Source organism: Pteropus vampyrus, unplaced genomic scaffold (genome assembly GCF_000151845.1).
Source record: "Pteropus vampyrus isolate Shadow unplaced genomic scaffold, Pvam_2.0 Scaffold35, whole genome shotgun sequence".
NCBI classification, from domain to species: Eukaryota; Metazoa; Chordata; class Mammalia; order Chiroptera; family Pteropodidae; genus Pteropus; species Pteropus vampyrus.
In genome coordinates this window covers 2,695,500-2,713,912 of record NW_011888816.1, presented here as the reverse complement: position 1 = coordinate 2,713,912, position 18,413 = coordinate 2,695,500, and the positions used below count along the sequence as shown (strand labels likewise).

At 40.6% G+C, this 18,413-nt stretch overlaps 1 protein-coding gene and 1 long non-coding RNA gene across 4 annotated transcripts in view; one reads left to right on the top strand and one right to left on the bottom strand.

Annotated features, from left to right (window-relative positions):
- Nucleotides 1–4,093, bottom strand: part of HIGD1A (HIG1 hypoxia inducible domain family member 1A) — a 9,460-nt gene extending 5,367 nt beyond the window's left edge. The window contains exon 1 of the transcript XR_002779688.1: nucleotides 3,982–4,093. The gene's annotated coding sequence lies outside the window, so the exon portion shown is untranslated. The remainder of the gene's footprint in view (nucleotides 1–3,981) is intronic.
- A 65-nt stretch (nucleotides 4,094–4,158) lies between these two features.
- LOC105290313 lies at nucleotides 4,159–17,764 on the top strand. Of its 3 annotated transcripts, XR_002779687.1 has the most exons (4): nucleotides 4,159–4,225; nucleotides 9,798–9,975; nucleotides 11,639–11,716; nucleotides 17,707–17,758. It is a non-coding gene; the product is annotated as an uncharacterized LOC105290313 (long non-coding RNA). The 3 variants fall into 3 exon arrangements; XR_895740.2 differs by lacking the exon at nucleotides 11,639–11,716 and having other exon boundaries at nucleotides 17,707–17,764; XR_002779686.1 differs by lacking the exon at nucleotides 17,707–17,758 and having other exon boundaries at nucleotides 11,639–11,785.
- Nucleotides 17,765–18,413: the final 649 nt, after the last annotated feature.

Here is an 18,413-nt window from a genome sequence, read left to right as displayed (position 1 = left end):
TCACTAAGCTGATTTTAACTGCCTATAAAATTTACCTAAAGATAAAATAAGGGAGTCAAATACAGTATGTAAGTGCACAAGTTTCCAACGTCAATTACAATAAACTCAAGTCAACCGCCCATTCAACTACCCATGTAAAGCTTACCTTCAATACTGAGATTTTCATGTGCATCATACTTGCTTCTCTAACAACAGCTCCCATTCAAAACCTTGCTATTCAAGGGGTGTTAGTAGTGGTTAAGGCTCTCAAACAAAATCCAACTCTATAGAAGTGAGGCTTAGGTTTAGAAGTAAAATCATCCTTCCAAATACACATCCCCATTGGGAAGAGTCTAATTCTGTCATTTGACAGAGAAAACAATCTTAATCCAGAGGAGTTGTGCAGTATCACACAACTAGATACGAGAAAACTCAGATTAGAACTAGACTTTCTCTCTCTCTCTCTCTCACTCTCTCTTTTTTTACTCTATTACCTGCTAATTGAATAAAACCCTACTTACTAAGCTTTTATTATATACAAGATTTAACAAGCTCAAGGTTCAGAACACTCACTATATATTGAAAAAGATAAGACATAAACGTTGAAATAATTAAACGGTTCAAAAATTATATTTTTTAAAAAAGATATGACAGTATGATTACTTGCTAGTAGCATAATAGAGACAATGAGAACTGAATTTAGTGTGATATCTTTTAGCTAAAGTAGGTTTGGGAAGTTTCACAGAGAAATATTTGAAATTGGCTTTCAAGAAACTACGTAAATGGACTAGATGGAGATTAAATATTGTGTTTATTTTAGGTAAGTATACGTTTATTAGTTGCCCTCATAACTAATCATAAACTTCTCAAAGGCACAACTTTTATCAACAATTCTCCTTCTACCTCCCTTGCCAAAGCCACATGAGAATCACATTAAACTTTTTATAGATGCTCTCTAGAGCTCCAAGCTTTTGCACAAGCTGATTCCCTTTCCATTTTTCCTCCCTTTCCATTTCCTTCATATACTCTTTCCTGGCTAACTCTTCCAATTTTTCAGGTTCTTATCTTAATTGATCTCCTATAAGTTTATGATAAGTGTCTTGGTTATGCAGTCCCATAGAACTCTATGTTTTCTCTATAATAACTTTCTTATAAATGCCTGTTTAACTGTTTTTCTTGCTAGAATCTGTAAAGTCAGGAGGCTACACTTGCTATAAGATTTTGATAATCTGCCCTGCTTGTTTCTCTCTCCATTGCCTGGCAAAATGCTTTGCATATAGTAAGTACACTACAAAATGCTTGTTGAATAAATTTAAAAGTAATATTTTTCAATAATTAAAATTATTCTCAGGTAATTTATTTAGAAATATTTAGTGAAAAACAATAACAATGATATACATTTGTAGAGTTTAATCAGTCAGTTAAAAAATGCCAAACTGTATATGCCTAAGTGCTTATTTGTTTTTTATTCTTATACCATGAAAGAAGAAATGATAACCTGAGTAGGTCTCAATTTCTTGCAACCACAAAAGACAAAACTATTATATATCACAGTCCATTTTTAAAAACTAGCACCTTCTTTGGCAGATATAAAAGCATGTTTTCTTCCTTTGCCTTAATTTGAGAATTGTCTTTAAAAGCAAGAGAGGAGGTAGGTTTTCCTCTAACTCTCATTCTGGATCACTGTAATTGTCCAAGAGGTCTATAAAGCAAGTTTTTTCCCCCACTCCTTTCAGAAGGGAGGGGGATGGTGGTCTCTGCCATGTATATGAAAGAACAGAAGCAAATCCATCGATCTCCATTTGTCACCTATGATACAAACTCTAAAGTTTCTATGGGTTGGAAATTTGATCTGGCTTTCAGAAAGCAGTACCTGGGGTTAAGAATCAGGGCATGGGGGGGGCCATGTGGTCATTATTTGCTTTAAGTGATTAATGATAATTTATCTCTGAACCAGGACACTTCATATGAACATTTCAAGATAAATAAAAATATTAAAAACACTTATATCAAATTATATTTTATACAACCTTATTGATTTTTACAGTGTTATATTTATAACACTTCCTGAATATAAGATTTTGATAATTCTCTTCCTAATTACCACCTAGAAGTTTCCCAAGCATTCATGATTTACAGCCGCCTAAACTGAAAATGGTTAGCTTTTAAAGTATCAGAGTCAGTAACTATAAATCAAATAATTTAAGAATAACAACCAAGATGATTAATTCATGCCAACAGCCTTATTTTACAGATGGAAAAAAGGGTTAAGAAGGGTTATATAAATTGCTCAACAGCAGGAATTCATTTCTGGCAGGGTAGGACTAGAACCCAGTTCTGATACACAGTCCAGCATTCTTTTGATTGACAATATATTGCCAACTTATCAATCTCATGATGTTGGTACATTTTTAATCTGAAAAATATTAAAATCCATTCCTTAACAGAGGCCAGCATTTCTTATTTTAATTAAATTTTCTGTGGTGACATTGGTTAATAAAATTATATAGGTTTCAAGTGTACAATTCAATGTCATTGTTTAAATTAAATTTATTGGGGTGGCATCTCTTTCTTTGAATTGTAAAAAAATAGGTTAAGTCATGCCTAAAATTAGAGTTTCTTCTCCCAGAGATCTATGCAACAATTTCAAATGTGATTTTAAAATATTTTTTTCACTAGCACCACTTGTAGATTTTCCTTTATTATCATTTCCTCATCCACCCACAGCAATTGACCCAGACTCTGTCTGAAGGTCCAAAAGTGCAAAAAAAGGCACCAGTAACCAGATATTCAAAGCCAGTTTGGAATACACAAATTACTCTGTACACCAAGTAAGATACTACTGAAGACCTTTCCAAATGCATAGGAACCTACCGAGAAGAGGCATAAGGGAAGATGAGCTGCCCAGCATCGGGCGATGCAACCGACTGAAGGATCATCACAGCCTGTCATTTTGGTATCACAAACTAACAATGGTGTCAATTTCGCATCGGTCACCTGTAGACTTGTTTAAAAATGGCTGCCAAGGCCCCGCCCTGAAGATTCTGATTCATATAGTCTGGGACAGGGCCCAAGGAACGTGTATTTTAAGAAGCCCCCTTCAAGTGATTCTGGTGCACACGAAGTAAGAGAAGCTCTGGTTTACAGGACTCAAACAGGTTTTCATGCTGGGGCCTGGTACCGCTTCAATCTGTCAGAACTTTTCATCCTAACTCGAAAGTGCCTGGGTACCTCCCGAAGCACACATGCCTTTGGTGCGGATTACCCCAAAAGGGGAAACAATCGCTTCCCACGCCGGTAATAAGATAAGGGCGAGTTACAGTGCAGACTCATTTGCTATGTTTTGTAATCTCTACCCGGAAGAAATTAAAATTCCGTCACTGAGGCCTTCTCACCTTCCTAGGGCTCGAAAGAGAGGGTCGCGGTGGGTGAGTGGAAACACGGGGTCGGGGAGAAGAGGAAGGTCGTGTGGTTTGACGCTCTCCCCTCAACCTTCCCACCTTCCTCCTCTCTCTCTTTCTGTGACCTTGTTGGGACTGCCTGGGCGGGGCGCTCGCCGTCCCAATCCGTCCTCATCCACCACTCCGCCCCACGCTCGGGGTACGGTCCGTGCTACCGGTTTCCCGGCGCCGGCTCAGCACCAGCCCCAGCCCCAGCCCCAGCCCCCTCCACGGGTCACTCATGACGCCCCTAACTGCCAGTCTTCCCTTGGCCACGATTCGCTCCACAAGTGTCGGCTTCATCTTCTCGTCGGCTCCGTATCTCCTCACCCGACAGGGCATCAGGCCTTGTCTTTGGATCTCCCACCTCCCTGAACCACGAGGTCCAGCCGAGACCCGCCAGTGATACTTCGCCCACTTCATTCCAGGCCTCGCTCCACTCCCAGGCCCGCGATCCCCAACTCTCCCAAAGTGCTCTCAGCTCAGCCGAGCGCGGCCCCACTTCCTCCCGCCCCACTGTCGGGCATCCCCAGCTCCCAATATTCCTCCTTATTTCACTTACCGAAAACAGACAGGGCCCCACAAAACTCCAACCAGCTAGCTTCAAGACCCCTCCGGCGCTCGCAGTCTGGCCTCCTTTCCCCGTCCCGCCCACAGCCGGCTCCAGCCAATCAGAAGCCGGGGCCGGCCCGGTTGGTGTGTGCGTGTGCGCCGTGGGTGGGGCGGCCCGGAGCGGGTTCCGGATTGGCTGGGGCGACGCTTGGCGGCCCTGTATCCCCGGATCTCGCGAAGGGTTCACGTCAGAGGTGAGCGCTCGGTTTTGAGATAGGTTGTTTGAGGGCGTTTGGCTTCTGTCTAGGAGGTAGCTCAGATTTCTCTCGCCCTTTTCCGCTCGGGCGGCGGAGGCGGCGGCGGCCAGCACCGCGAACACCGTGTCCCGAGCGCGGGTGGGGCAGAGCTGGGGATGCGGTGTTTTGACTGCGGCCAGTCCGTGGGAGGCTGCAGGTGAAGTGAGAGCGCGGTTCTGCTCTCCCGCGCGACGGCGGCGGTGGGCCGACGGATCGCTCGATCCATTCGGCTCCCTTAGTGGACATCCGCCACGAACGCGCGCGGTCGGGCTTGCGATGGAGCCATGGAGCTTGCACTGTAAAGAGGGGCAGCCATTAATTGCGGGTCACTGGAGCCGTGACCTCACCCAGATCAGGGGAGGTTTCTCTGAGGAAAAAAGTGTCAGAGGCCCCTCGTGACAGTGAACTTAACGGGGACAGAACCCTTGATTTGTTCGTAGAGTAGATAATCAGTAACTATTGGGCGAATTGATGCAAAGCATCAACGACCGTCGCGTGGGGACTATATCTGTGACTAAATTAGAATCTCATAACCACAAAACGAGGTGGATTGCCAGGTGCTCTGTCATACAGATAGGAAGAACTATGTGCCGTGGACTTAGGATTTTGAAAATCTTTTGTCTCATAATTGAGTTAAAACGCATGGAGGAAACATTCACGCTATGTTTGATAAATGAAGAACCTCACCTTGATTATATGTAATGCTTTCAGTTCCTTGAAGGCACATATTTTGTCTGTTTCATGCCGATATCTCCTTGAACTCCGTTTTTGAGATCAATAGGAACCAAATAATGTTAAATGAAGAAAAGACATAGCCGATGCAGTAACTAGAAGGCTTCAGAGATAAGTAGGGATAATCACGGACTCATTTAAGATAATTAAAACGTTGAAAGAGCCTGACACACTTGAATCTGAAGGTAAACCAGAAGTCAGTCAGTCTCTTTATTTTGTAAATACAAAGGCTAATAGCAGCAGTGACCAAAGCATATTCATTCTGGAAGGAGATTTTTATAAATCAAAATGTTAGCTAATTTGCTGATTTCTAAAGAATGAGATTTAGGGTCAGGCTGACCCGAGTCCCAGGTTGACCACATACTAGCCATGACCTTGGGTTGTACTTCTCAAAAGCACTTCCATTTGTAAAATGAGGATAATAGTAGTGATGGTTAGTTAACGAGATACATGTAGGGTGTTAGCCCAGTGCCTGGCATGAAATATGTTAGCTATTGCTTGAAAAATTCCTGTGCTATACATCACATGGAAAGAGCCAGACCCTGCCTTATTTGTGTGAGAAATGATCTCTTTCTATCAGTATGCAGAAACCAAAGTCTTGATAAATGATGTTAAATATCTGAAGTAATCAGATAATGCAGATTATTTTATGAAGACCATTCTGCTACACTTTATTCTGCATCGCGTTGTAAGATGCAGCAGTGACAACTGACAAACTATTATTACATCTTTCATAATATAGAGATAATTGGTAACAAATATACAACACATTTTATTTCATTCTCCATACTTTGTGTCATTTTGAAGTAGAATTGATGCAGAAGAGTTAAAAAAATTATTTGGGTTCTCGTGTATTAAATTAACCCAACAGTAGTTCATAGAAAGAAAGGCAGCACAAGAAGTATTTGCCTGCTTTGCTAATTTCCCCTCTTTAAAGAGCCTTTGGAACTTAACACATTCAAGTAGTAGTCTACACATGATCATATCTACTGTAAGAGAAATGGACTTCTAAACTCAGATGTCTCTGTAGGTAGAGGCCCAGCTTAAAGCTGCATTACCCTATTTTTTACACCCTTAAAAATACTGTGATCTTTGTGGAATTTCGTCTAAAATATTTTTTGAGAAAATTGGCAATATCTATGGATATTTTAAAACCAGAGTTCAGAATCACCTTCAGCAATTACTGATCATGTATATTGTGCTATTGTGCTCCCTACTGTACTGGACTCAGAAGTTAAAGACTTCCCTACAGTAATTTATAATTGATTAGACAGAAGGAACAGGTGTAGAAAAACATCAAAGACAGTCTGATAAATGCTTTGAATGGAAATTCAGGTAGATATCATAGTGAGCAGTTACAAAGGAGGCTTCTAGGAGCTGACATTTGAGTAGGCTTTGAAGGATGATTAGCATGTAAATAAATTGGGAGAATGTTACAGAAAGGAAACTGGGCAGAAGAATATAGATAAACTCTGGGATTGTAGTTCTGACATGGAGGGCAGTGACCGGGGAAAAGGCAAAAATTTATGACTAAAGCAGTGTGAGAGAGTGATGAAAAGTAGGTTTAAGCTACACTGGAGAGAACTTTAAATGCTAATTAAAGAACGAACAATATTCTGTTAGGTGGCCCTTGAAGCTTTTGGAACAGGGTGTTGACAAGAGCAGAATACATTTGAGGTACTCGATAGTGAAGCAGAATGGATTAGAACGGGAATATCAGTATTACTCAGCCAGAAAATTAAAAACTGTTCAGTATGTAGCTCATTAGTCTTTGTATTGAGGCCACATCCTTGGTCTTAAGGATCTGGGAGGCCGCTACATGCAGTAGTATTATCCCTCTACCACCTTGACAAGGACCACCGCTTCGAAGCAGCAGTAGTCCTTACAGACCGGTCCCCAGAGAGAATTGGCTAGGGTCCAGACCATCATAAAGTACTGCCCTGAAGGGCTACTCATAATGTTACAACTCTGTACCTTTTACACTTTGCAGGATCGTGGAATAGTATTTACGCTGCTCGTTAACTTCCCAAGCACATTAATTGTGGGTTTTAAAACTTGCCTGAAAGGTAGGAGCTTTTAAGCACACAAAAAAGTCTCTCTTGGCAAAAAGTAATTGGGCCCCTCCCTGGACTGCTCATTCAAGTGTTTTATAAGAAATGCTATTTTTTCCCCCCTAAAAGGAGCAGCTGATAATCCTATCAGACCACCATGTTCCTCTGCTCACGTTTTTATCTTTCACAATTTATACATGCCAGAACATTAAGTCTGAAGGTATCTTCCTCTGCCCTTTAGGACGAATAGTTCTTAAATGCAATCTCAAAACTCTCCAGAGGGGGAGAAGTCACAACCACCTTTTAAATTGCATAAGAGGCAGTACAGGAGTGTTTAAGACCACAGACTCTGGTTAGCATAGCTTCTTACTACCTCTGTGATAATGAGCAAGTTACTTAATCATTCTGTGCCTCAGTTTCTTCATTTGTACAGTCATAGGACCTACCCATTAGGCTCTTGGAAGGGTTAAATGATGTGTAAAACCCCAACATTGATTTTTCCACTGATGCACTTAGTATTATTTATTATTGTTCGGGGTAGCATCATTCTTTTTAACAAGTGCCAAGGAGAAAAAATATGGTTGAGTGGAAAGGGGACTGGCTTGGGGCCCCAGGATTGCTACCATGCATGGAGCCAAAAGATACAGATACGAATGCGTATTAGCATTATGACCTTGACCAAGTTATTCAACCTCTTGGAACCTCAAATTTTTTTAATCAATAATATTAGTACCTTATTGGATTGCATTGTGTGATCTAAATAATCTTATATAAAACACCAAGGACAGTGCTTGGGACCTACTAGACACTCAGTACACGTCAGTTCCCCTCTGCAAACCAGCCCCCTTCCTCTTACTGCTATATTCCTAAGCAGTAATAGTAATGCGACCTCAAACAAATCACTTTTCTTCTCTAGACCTCCAAGTTTCCTGAATCCCGCTCTAACTCACCCTTTTATTGATCTTTGCTCAGCCTCACCTTCCATTCCCCACATCCCCACTAACCCTTTTCAGTGAGAGCATTGAGAAATTCTGTCACCTTCTTCCCTTCTTGTTCCCACCTCTAGACTTACCTGCGTTCATATCAGTCGTTTCTTCTGGTCTCGAGTATCCTCTTCCTGTTGAACACCAGTCATCCTCTGTGCTCTCTACCTAATCCACCAGCTATTTGCTCTCCCATCTGTAATTTTGTGCTCTCTCTCTCGCTGTAGGCCTCTCATACTCAAGACTCTTCTACTTATAAAAAATCCCTTCCTAGCCAATTTGTCCTTCCTCTAGTTGCTCTATTTTTTTTCTCCCTGACTTAGGAGGAAAAAAGTGTACACATTATCTCCACATCCACCCCACCCCCACCTCCCGTTCACCCACTGTTTCTATTCCTGTCGCACTACAGAAACTACAGTAGTGAAGGACATAATTCGATGGACATAACCCAGTTTCTCAGCCCATACCTTGACTCCTCTATCTTATTTGACACCATAAATCTTCCCTTGACACCTTTCATTTGGTTCTCCCTCCAATTTGGCCATTTTTCCTTACTGTCACTGAATTTACTTCCTCTGTCCCTTAAATATTGGTGTTTTTCAGGATTCTATGCTCACTCTTTCCTTCTGCTTCTCGTCCCTTCTGTTGGGATAATCTCATGTACCTTTATGATTTTTTGCTCATCTGTATTGATGTTCGCTTCTCTGTGTCATATTTCTTGCCTGAGCTCCAGAACTGTATATTCAGTTATGTTTTGGACATCACGGATTGCACAACAATGTCCATAAGTGAGCTGAATTAATCATCTCTCTCCTCTCCATCCCCCTCTCCTTCCCCCACCTCCCCATAAGCCTGCAGTTTCTCCTGACTTGGTTGGTGGAACTGCTGTCCATCCCATTAGCCAAATATGAAACCTGGGCAAATCCCTGATGTGACTCCCTCCTTTGTCCACATCCAACCAGTGACATCTGAGCAGAGGACTGAATGGTGAGGGGCCAGCCCTGTGATCTAGGAGAAAATATGTGGCAGAGATGAGATTTCATTCTCATACTGTGCTCATCATACCATGCTCTGACCAAACTGTCCCAGATTTGCCTGATTCCTTTATGCAGTGACGTTGAGAGGATCATTTGTACAGGAAAGCATTCAAACAGAGCAAATAAGAAAATACATTTACATCATTTTAGACTTGACACAAGACTGTTTTCACTGACAATGTTTTCAAACCCAAAACTATGAGATTGTCACTGAAAAATAGATCTTGGATTTATTGCAACTCAAAATTTCTTTTTGTTCTTCCTCTTAGTTATTTGGGGAGGGTCGTTGGGGAGATGGGTGTATGGGGTGGTGGGCACAGAACTTCCCTAACTTAGCTGAAGCCTTCCTGCCTCTTTGCCTGGTATGGAAGGCAGTTAGTTTTGGGATTAACAAAACAACCATCTCTTCTTAAAAATTTATATAATTTTATATCCCACAAATGTTGTTACTAAATCTGTCAGTAGAGAATGAGTAGGGCAAATTTAGTCTTTTTAATATTCAGTTTTATGTGGTTTATATCCTGATTTTAAAAGTTAGAAAATTTGTAATCTTGTATAATCTATATAACTAAAAAGATTGACTTATTTTTATAATCCGTCTTTATGCAGGTATGAGACTAGATTACATAGAAACAGAATTGATTACTGAAAGCAAAAGCTTTCTGCTTATCGCAGGTGAACAGCTTTTTCCTGGGGAAAGGGTCAACACTATTTTCTGGGCTCCCAGGCTGGTTCCTGACACTTGGTTTGATGTTGAGTACTGTGGTTGTGCACGAACGTTGGGTTACAAGCACCCTGGCAGCAGAACTTCTGTTAGATTTTCACCCACAGCACCTGGTGTTATTCTGCACATAGGAGGCCTCCAGTAATACTGGTCAAATGGCTCTGGCTATCTCTTTGCAGAGGTGAGTACTTGAGTTCAGTGATGTTGGCTGCATTTCAGCTACTTCAGCCTGTGGCTTCTCTTGATCGTTTACCATTTAGACACTTTTGAAAAGAACCTCCCTCACTTCTCCTCCACTGCTTTGGGATTTCCTCTCTGCTTTCTCCACTCTGTCTCAACAATGAGTTAAGACTATTTTTATAGTCCGTTGATTCTCTGAGAATGAGGCGCCTCCTCTGGGAGGCCCTGCCATGCTCAATGGCACTGCAAATAGGTTTTTATTGACTGATCTCTAGGCTCTACATATCACTTTGCCCTCATGCTGAGTGTGGGGCACTATCTGTTTATCTTGATAGCATAATGAATTGAGGGCTCATAAATGTAGTTGACATCTAAATTAGATCACATTAAGGACAGGATAATGGTCTCTTTTGCCAGAGATGGATGGATAAATTACTTTTATAGTTCTGGGAGAAAAAAAAATTATGCAAACAGACACGTCACCCACATTGGTGGCCCTGAGTGACTCTCCTTATGCTGATGCTCTTGCTCAGAGACAGAAACCTGCCTGCCCTGTTTCAGGGAAAACCAGAAAAGAAAGATTATCTGCCTGACCAAGTTCACTCAGTGAATCAGCAGTCAAGTGCTAGCCATCAAAGTCCTTCTACTATTTCCCTTTATAAGGGTCAGAAAAGTCTTTCAAGAATGTTTAGTATTAAAGTAACCATTAAAAATGTTAGCCTAGTAACCTGGGCCTGTTGCCCAGTGCGGTATGGCTGATCAGAGGGAAATCACAAGCAGCGAGGTGGCCAAGTGTTATGTGTACTGTGCCCATTGTGATTTCTCTAGAAACTGGTTTGGCTGTTCCCTCTCTGTGCTTGCTTTTCTCTGCCAGTGCCTGTTCTCTCTTACCTTCTACTTCCCCCGTCAGAATCCTTATCGACCACAACTTTTGTTTTGAAATAGATATGCATACATCTGTATGTATGTGCATATTTCCACAAACACATGCACTTTCATATCTATATATCTATTGATATTTATAGATATATTTTTAGGTAGATATAGATATAAATAAATAAATACAATGAACAAAGATATACTCTTCAAATGTTAATGGTGGTTTTATTGGAGTAGTAGAATAATTTGTGATTTTCCTTTTTTGCGTGTTTCTGTACTTATCAAACTAAATTTATATTATTATTGTGATTAGAAAACAATTTTTAAATACTTTCACATTCTTTGAAGTTATACGCCGCTATGTGAGTAAAATCTTTCCTGATCTCCAAGCCGATGCTGCCTTTTCCTCTTTTGAAACACACTCCATTTCCCCAGAACTCTGTATTTTCCTGGGTCATTTCTAGCATGTCGCTTTGTAGTCTGTGTAACCTCAGTTTCCCAGGGCCTACAGATTCAGAGGGAAAGAGTCTGGGAGGCACAGCTAATAATAAACATGGTCACAGAATAATTGTTATTCTAATCTGCCCCTATCACAAAAACTGGGTTTTTCCTACTGTGTCCACCATATCCCAGACTTACGTCTCTTCTCATCCTTGCAGGCTTGGCTGTGTCTCCTCCATGTTGCTATTCCCATGACATGAGACAACCGTCATGCTCTGGTGTTTGTGCAAGATGCTGTCCTTTCCTGTCACTTGGTACTAAGCTAGGCCCTGTTATCTCATCAGGGCCCACGCGGTCCAGGCTGTGCCTCTGCTCTTCTTCGCTTTACTGAAGTGGAACAAGGACCATCTGCTCCCACCCAGGTTGTACTTTTAAAAAGTTTTCCCTTCCTCTTGTTTTCTTACTCTCTGATAAAACCCATTATGTGACAATTCTTATGTTTGAGTTTTTCTGTTTCTTACAGCGTCCTCACCCCTGTCCCCATTGCCTAGAGGAACCTGTATTAAACTAGGTCAGGAGTCGGAGGAATCTGGCCCAGTCCTTCCCTTTTCTTTGTCAAGGGCCTCAGACAGAGGGAGCACAACTTCATGCTCCCTCACGCGCTTGCACTTGCCTTCCCCGGCCCCGGTCTGGGAGATCAAGGTGTGATTTCATTCTGTAATTTATTCAGGTGCCCTTCCTCTAGGCAGCCTGTTAGCCTCATCTCTCCAAGTCATTCTCTTTCCGGGGAGGCTTGTCTTGGGTATCCAGAACTGGAAGCCTGGTGGCTGCTCAGAGATGCCCAATGCTCCGTACACAGCGGAGCCAACCCTCTTGGGGCTGTCAGTCCACTGTGTCCTCTTCTAAGCCTCCCCATTAGCCTCTAAGACCCTTGTAGAGGAGCTGAGCACCATTCAGCGTTCACATGCTGAAGCAACTGGCACAGTTGAATAGGATGGCAAGAACTCCGTAAACTTTTGCAGAGTCTATTTCTAAAATCTACTGAGTTTCGTGCTCTGCTTCTCTCATAACATTATTGCACGAAACAATCAAATAAAGGTAATAAGTCCCACTCTGTTCTGCACTGTATATCACACTGATTCCATGACTTGCCGGGGTTTTAAAACATTGAGATATAATTCACATACCATAAAGCTTACCCCTTTAAAGTGTACAATTCAGTGGTTTTTAATATGTTACGGAGTTGTACAACCATTACCACTGTCTAATTCCAGAATGTTTTCATCATGCCGAATATGGGTGGCACCCATTAACTATCACTTCCCGTTGTCCTTCTCCACCCTGACCTCATCCCCGCCTGCCAGCCATCATCAGCTAATCTGTTTTCTTCCTCTATGAATTTGTTTATTCTGGACATTTCATAAAAATGGAATCATATAATATGTGGACTTTTATATCTGGTTTCTTTCACTTAGCACAATGTTTTAAGTTTCATCCATGTTGTAGCATGTATAGGTGTTTCGTTCCTTTTAAATGGCCGAATAATGTTCCACTGCATGGGAAGACCTCATTTTATTTATTCATCAATTGATGGACATATGGATTGTTTCTGCCTCTTGACTATTATGAATATAGTTATTGGGAGCAGTCATGTACCTGTTTTCTCTGGACATATGATTTCACATTTCTTGGACATATAATAACTCTATGTTTAATTTTTTTAAGGCACTGCCAAATTGTTTTCCAAAATAGCTACACCATTTTATATTACCAACAACAATGTATATGGGTTCCAGTTTCTCCACATCCTCACCAACACGTTATTTTCCACCATTTTGATTATAGCTACCCCAGTGTGTATGAAGTTGTATCTCACTGTGGTTTTGATTTGCATTTCTATGATAGCTAATAACGAGTGTCTTTTCATATGCTCATTGGCCATTTGATATTTCTTTATTAGTTTATGGCATATTTTTATCACAATAGGGTGTTAAAGACTGTCAAGTGCTTTTTCTGCATCTACTGAGATGATCATATGGTTTTTGTCCTTTATTCAAGTAATATGATATATTACATTGGTTGATTTTGGGGTGTTGAACCATCCTTGCATCCCAGGATAAAATCCCAATTGATCTTGGTAATAATACTGTTGTTAGATTTGGTTTGCTAGTATTTTGTTGAATTGTGTGTGTGTGTGTGCATGCATATGTGTGTGTGTGAGACCATATCCACAAGGAATATTGGTCTGCAGTTTTTTTTTTTGTCTTATAACATTTTGGCTGGGTTTGGGTATCAGTAATAATGGCATCATAGAATGAGTTGGGAAGTGTTTCTTCCTCTTCTATGTTTTGTTAGATTTTGAGTGGATTGGTGCTAATTCTAAATATTTGGTAAAATTCACCAGTGAAGTCATCTGGTCCTGGGCTTTTTTATTTTGTGAGAAGTTTTTCATTATTACTATTATTATAAATTCAAGCCCTTTATTTATTACAGGTTTAAGATTTTCTATTTCCTTCTAAGACAGTTTGTATAGTTTGTGTCTTTCTGGAAAGTTGTCCATTTCATCTAAATTATTTAATTTGTTGGCATACAATCGTTCACAGTATTTCCTTATAATTCTTTTTATTATCCCTCTTTTATTCCCGATTTTAGTAATTTAAGTCTTGTCCCTTTTTCCATAATCGATTTAGCTAGATGTTTGTCAATTTTGTTGATCTTGTCAAAGAACAGCTTTAAAAAACTTATTGTATTTCTATTCTCCCTTTCATTTATTTCTGCTCTGATATTTACTTTGTGTTTTCTTCTATTTGTTTTGGGTTTAGTTTGCTTTACTTTTTCTAGGATCTTAAAGCAGACTATATCTAAACTCAGACTAATGTTCTCTTTTTATAGGACAGCTTTTCCAACATGTCTGTAAATTACAAACTGCACATCCCTTACAACCTCCAAAGCTCTGGTGAGACAGAAGCAAAACTATGTTCCTAAGCAAAACCTAAAAACTTTTTGACAAGCAGGAATTTTAAGAAAGAACCCAGATGGAACGAGCCCTATGATGTTCTCTTGACCATCCCCAGGACTCGTTCTGTGGGGCTCCAGACCATCCTTGAGGATACAGATGACACATCACAACTACATCAAAACTGACAGCAAACAAGTAAATCTGGATACAATTCATAGAGACCATGAAAGCCCCATGGCAGCTTTAGCCTAGAAAGTAGAGGTGGTTACTGTGTGGTAGTCAAGATGAAAATCACAAAGAAGTTTCATAGGACTGTGCGGAGATGCCAGATAAATAACCTGTGTGAAAAGGGAGACTGCTGGTCTAATACTATGGATTCTTAAGTCTTTACCTTGCTTACCACATAGTTTATTGTTGCATATCAGGAAGGTTCCTCTTGCCTGCCCCTTTCCACCATAGCTCTCTCCTTCAAACATCTTTTGTAGTGGTGACCCATGACCACCCAGTAGTTGGCGCACAACGGATTTCAGTATTGTCTCTAAATTTCTCTAATGGCTGAGTATTCCACCTTTGGGACACAGCATGCTAGATGCTATAAAAATTTCCCTCCTCTAATGACTATGTGAGACATGGATACCACCTGACATAGTGTGCATGTTGGTCGACTGCTTTGGAGTACAGAGAACTCCTCACCTGTAGGAACATTTGGTTTTATGTCTTTTATCTAGGTCTAATCCTTGGAATGGGGAATTTTGAACTTGGGAGGCCCATATTAAATCTGTGGGGATTCCAGAACGAGGCTCAGTGCAAGTAGGGATGCCATCAAAGCTCTACAAACTAAGGAGCCTCTATAAGGGAAGAAAAAAATAAATCACGAACTTTAACTTGGCTCCAGGTAGATAGAAAAAGATACCCATAAAAATTAAAGAAATATCCCAGGTTCTTCACTCCATCGGAGAGAGACAAATCCTTCTATTGGTTCACATGGATCCTGGACATTGGTGGGCAGTTATTAAAAGTTATTAATTACAAGTCAATTATCTTGATTGCGAGATGAACTCACTATGTCTTTGTTATGCTACTTAGGGTTTGCTTGTCATATTACATTAAATAGCCCTCCCTCCAACTCTTAACTTTATGAAAGTTCAAACAAATGAGCCTCTGAGGAGGAGAGAAAGCCAAGACTATGTGAAATTATGTAAATAGCCTGAAAGGGCTTATTATAGCCTACTAAATAGATGGTACATCTACCGTAGATGGTACATCTATCAAACGGAGGATACAAAGAGGGAAGCAGCCCCCACAATCCCCAGAACTTCATGTCATGTATTCTGAAAGATAAACTCTGAATTAGCTGAAATCCTTAACTGTTCACTATGTAGAGAAACTATGACCTTCCTTATACAGCTTCAGTGTTTTACTAGACATAACCAGTGACCCCTTTCAAATGTATATTATCAGAAACCCTTTTTAAATAGCCTTCTGAAGTTTGCTAATATAGGTTCATTGATCATAGGCCTAAATGTAAACTCTAACATAAAATTTCTAGAAGAAAACATAGGAGATAATCTTTTCAACCTTAGGGTAAGCAAAGATTTCTTAGGAAGGGCATGAAAAGTGCAATCTATAAAAGAAAAAAATTAATTAATTGGGCTTTACCAAAATTAAGAACGTCTGCTTTTCAAAAGATACCGTTAAGATGATGGAAACATAAGTTGCGGACTAGGAGAAAATATTTGCAAATCATTTATCTGCTAGGACTTGTATCCAAGATATACGAAGAGCCCTCTATACTTAATAGTAAGAGAACAGCCCAATTGTTTTTTAAAAAAATGGGTGAAATATTTGGAAAGACACTTCACCAAAGATAGATGGCAAATGAGCTTATGAAAATATGTTCAATATCATTAGTTCTTAAGGAAATGCAAATTGAAACCACAATAAAATACTACTTTACACTTACTAGAATGGCTTAAAGACTGACCATACCAAGTACTTAGGAGGATGTGGAGCAAATGAAACTCTCAGATTTTGCTGGTGGAGATGCGAAATGGTATGGCCACTTTTGGAAAACAGTTTGCCTCGTTTAGGATGCAAACATACACTCACCATACAACCTAGCATTTCCATTCCTACTATTTCCCCAAGTGAAATGAAAACCTATATTCACATAAAACTCTGCACATATTTATAGAAGCTTTATTTGTAATCATAAAAAACTGGAAATGAACCAAATGTCCCTCAACTGCAGAGTGGATAAATAAACTGGTACATCCATAGATGTTGAGGGAATGAAATGTGGTCCAGTTATTACCCCGTGACAGGCTTGCAGGGTCTGCCTGGATGTCTGAGAGGCCTGGCTGAACTGCTCTCCCACTGTATCTCTGATGCTTGTGGAATGCTGTTAAGAACTTGTCAAGACTAGCTGAAACCAGTTGAAACCAAGATGACTGTCAAACTCTAAATGACCTCCAAAAGATTTTAAAGCTCATTATAATATAATCTCCACGCTAAATAACACAGTACTGGCACCACGACAGTTAATGATGGATCGCCATGAAGAGGCGGGAAGAGATCATAAACAGAAAAAAAGAGGGTGGAACCCTGATTCCAGGAAAGCCACTGCCCCTCCTTCGTGCTGGAAAATTTATGAATATTCTTCCCACCTATTTACCCAACTTCTCTTTCGTTTCTACTATCCTATTTAAAAAGTCACTTCTCTACCACCAAGGGACAAGAGATTGATTTGAGAGCTGTGTTTCCACTTCTCCAGTCTCTGGCCCTGGAATAAAAGCTTGCACTGTTATCACTCACTTTTTGTCTGGTAATCGATTTCCACATCTGAGGGGAAAAGGACCCTGCTTGGGTTTCTCAAAAAGGGAACTTTCACCCCTTGGTAACATGATCACATTGAAAACCTGTTTGGCAGTATTCACCAAATTCGAACATAGACCCCAGCAATTTAACTCCCAGAGACATAACCCAATAGAAATGTAGAATACGTTTGCCCAAAGGCTTATACGAGAATGTACATAGCAGTACTGATATGGGACATCACTTGTAAAATTCTTAATCTTTTAGCAGGAAACGATATGGGACATCTCTTGCAGAGGTCTTAATCTTTTTAGTAAACCTAGTTAAGTTTTCTTTCCTCCTTTCTTTGGGAAAAAGACCCTCTCCCTCAAATCCCAATAATTGCCCTGAAACTGGTGACTCAGATCTTCTGGCTATTGATAAGGGTCATTGGCCCATTGTTAGCAGAAATGGTGTTAGGCCAGACAGGGCCCTTAGAGTCTGACATGGTAGGGGACTTTAGGCCAAAGGTCCCTTTTTCACTCTTTAAGAAATATATTAACCAAGCCTCTTTCTCTTTACTCACTTAATGGGCAAACCAATAATAGAAATTAATATATGATTTAAATAATAAGTTTGTATCTTCTTTTCCTTGTCTAGGGACTGAGGTGGCACTTCAGCAGGAAATCCAAGACCCTGCCCTGACTGAGGCAGAAAGGGAAAGAGCTCCATGAAACCCCAGTAGGCAGGGACAATGACCTTTCTCAGCAGGAAGCAGATACAGAAGAAGAGACTTCCTGTCCCTCAACATCCATACTAATAATAAGGGGGTTCATGGCTCTTAGAAAAGAGTTAGACAGGAAAGTTAGGGGATTTCGGGTCTGCCTGCAAAGACACTGAGGTTCTCCTATCCTAGAAGTGGTCTGCCCTAATCCACCCACAATTAAGCAAGCCAGAAGGCATTTTTAGGCTAAAAGTGACTTCTACAAAGAAATAAGTAAGCAGAGAATTAGGTACCAGTTTAAGCCAGTCACTCATACCTACCATTGAAGACCCCAATGACCTTCAACTCACCTGAGCCTCATTCTACCATCATTATAATATGATGCATGTGCCCAGAAGTTCATTAATGTCATTATAACACACTGAATTCTAGGAACAAACATGCGCAGAAAGCAAATGATGGATCACTGAGTCCTGTCAATGTTAATTGTCAATCAAGGAAGCCCACCCCTCTAAGAAAAATAACCATCCACAGCAACTAGGGATAAAAACCCCAAATGCTTTGTTACCAGGCCTTCAGAGCCACGCTTCTCTTTCTCAGGCCGGGTTCCACATCTGGAAGTGTACCTTCTCTTTTAATAAAG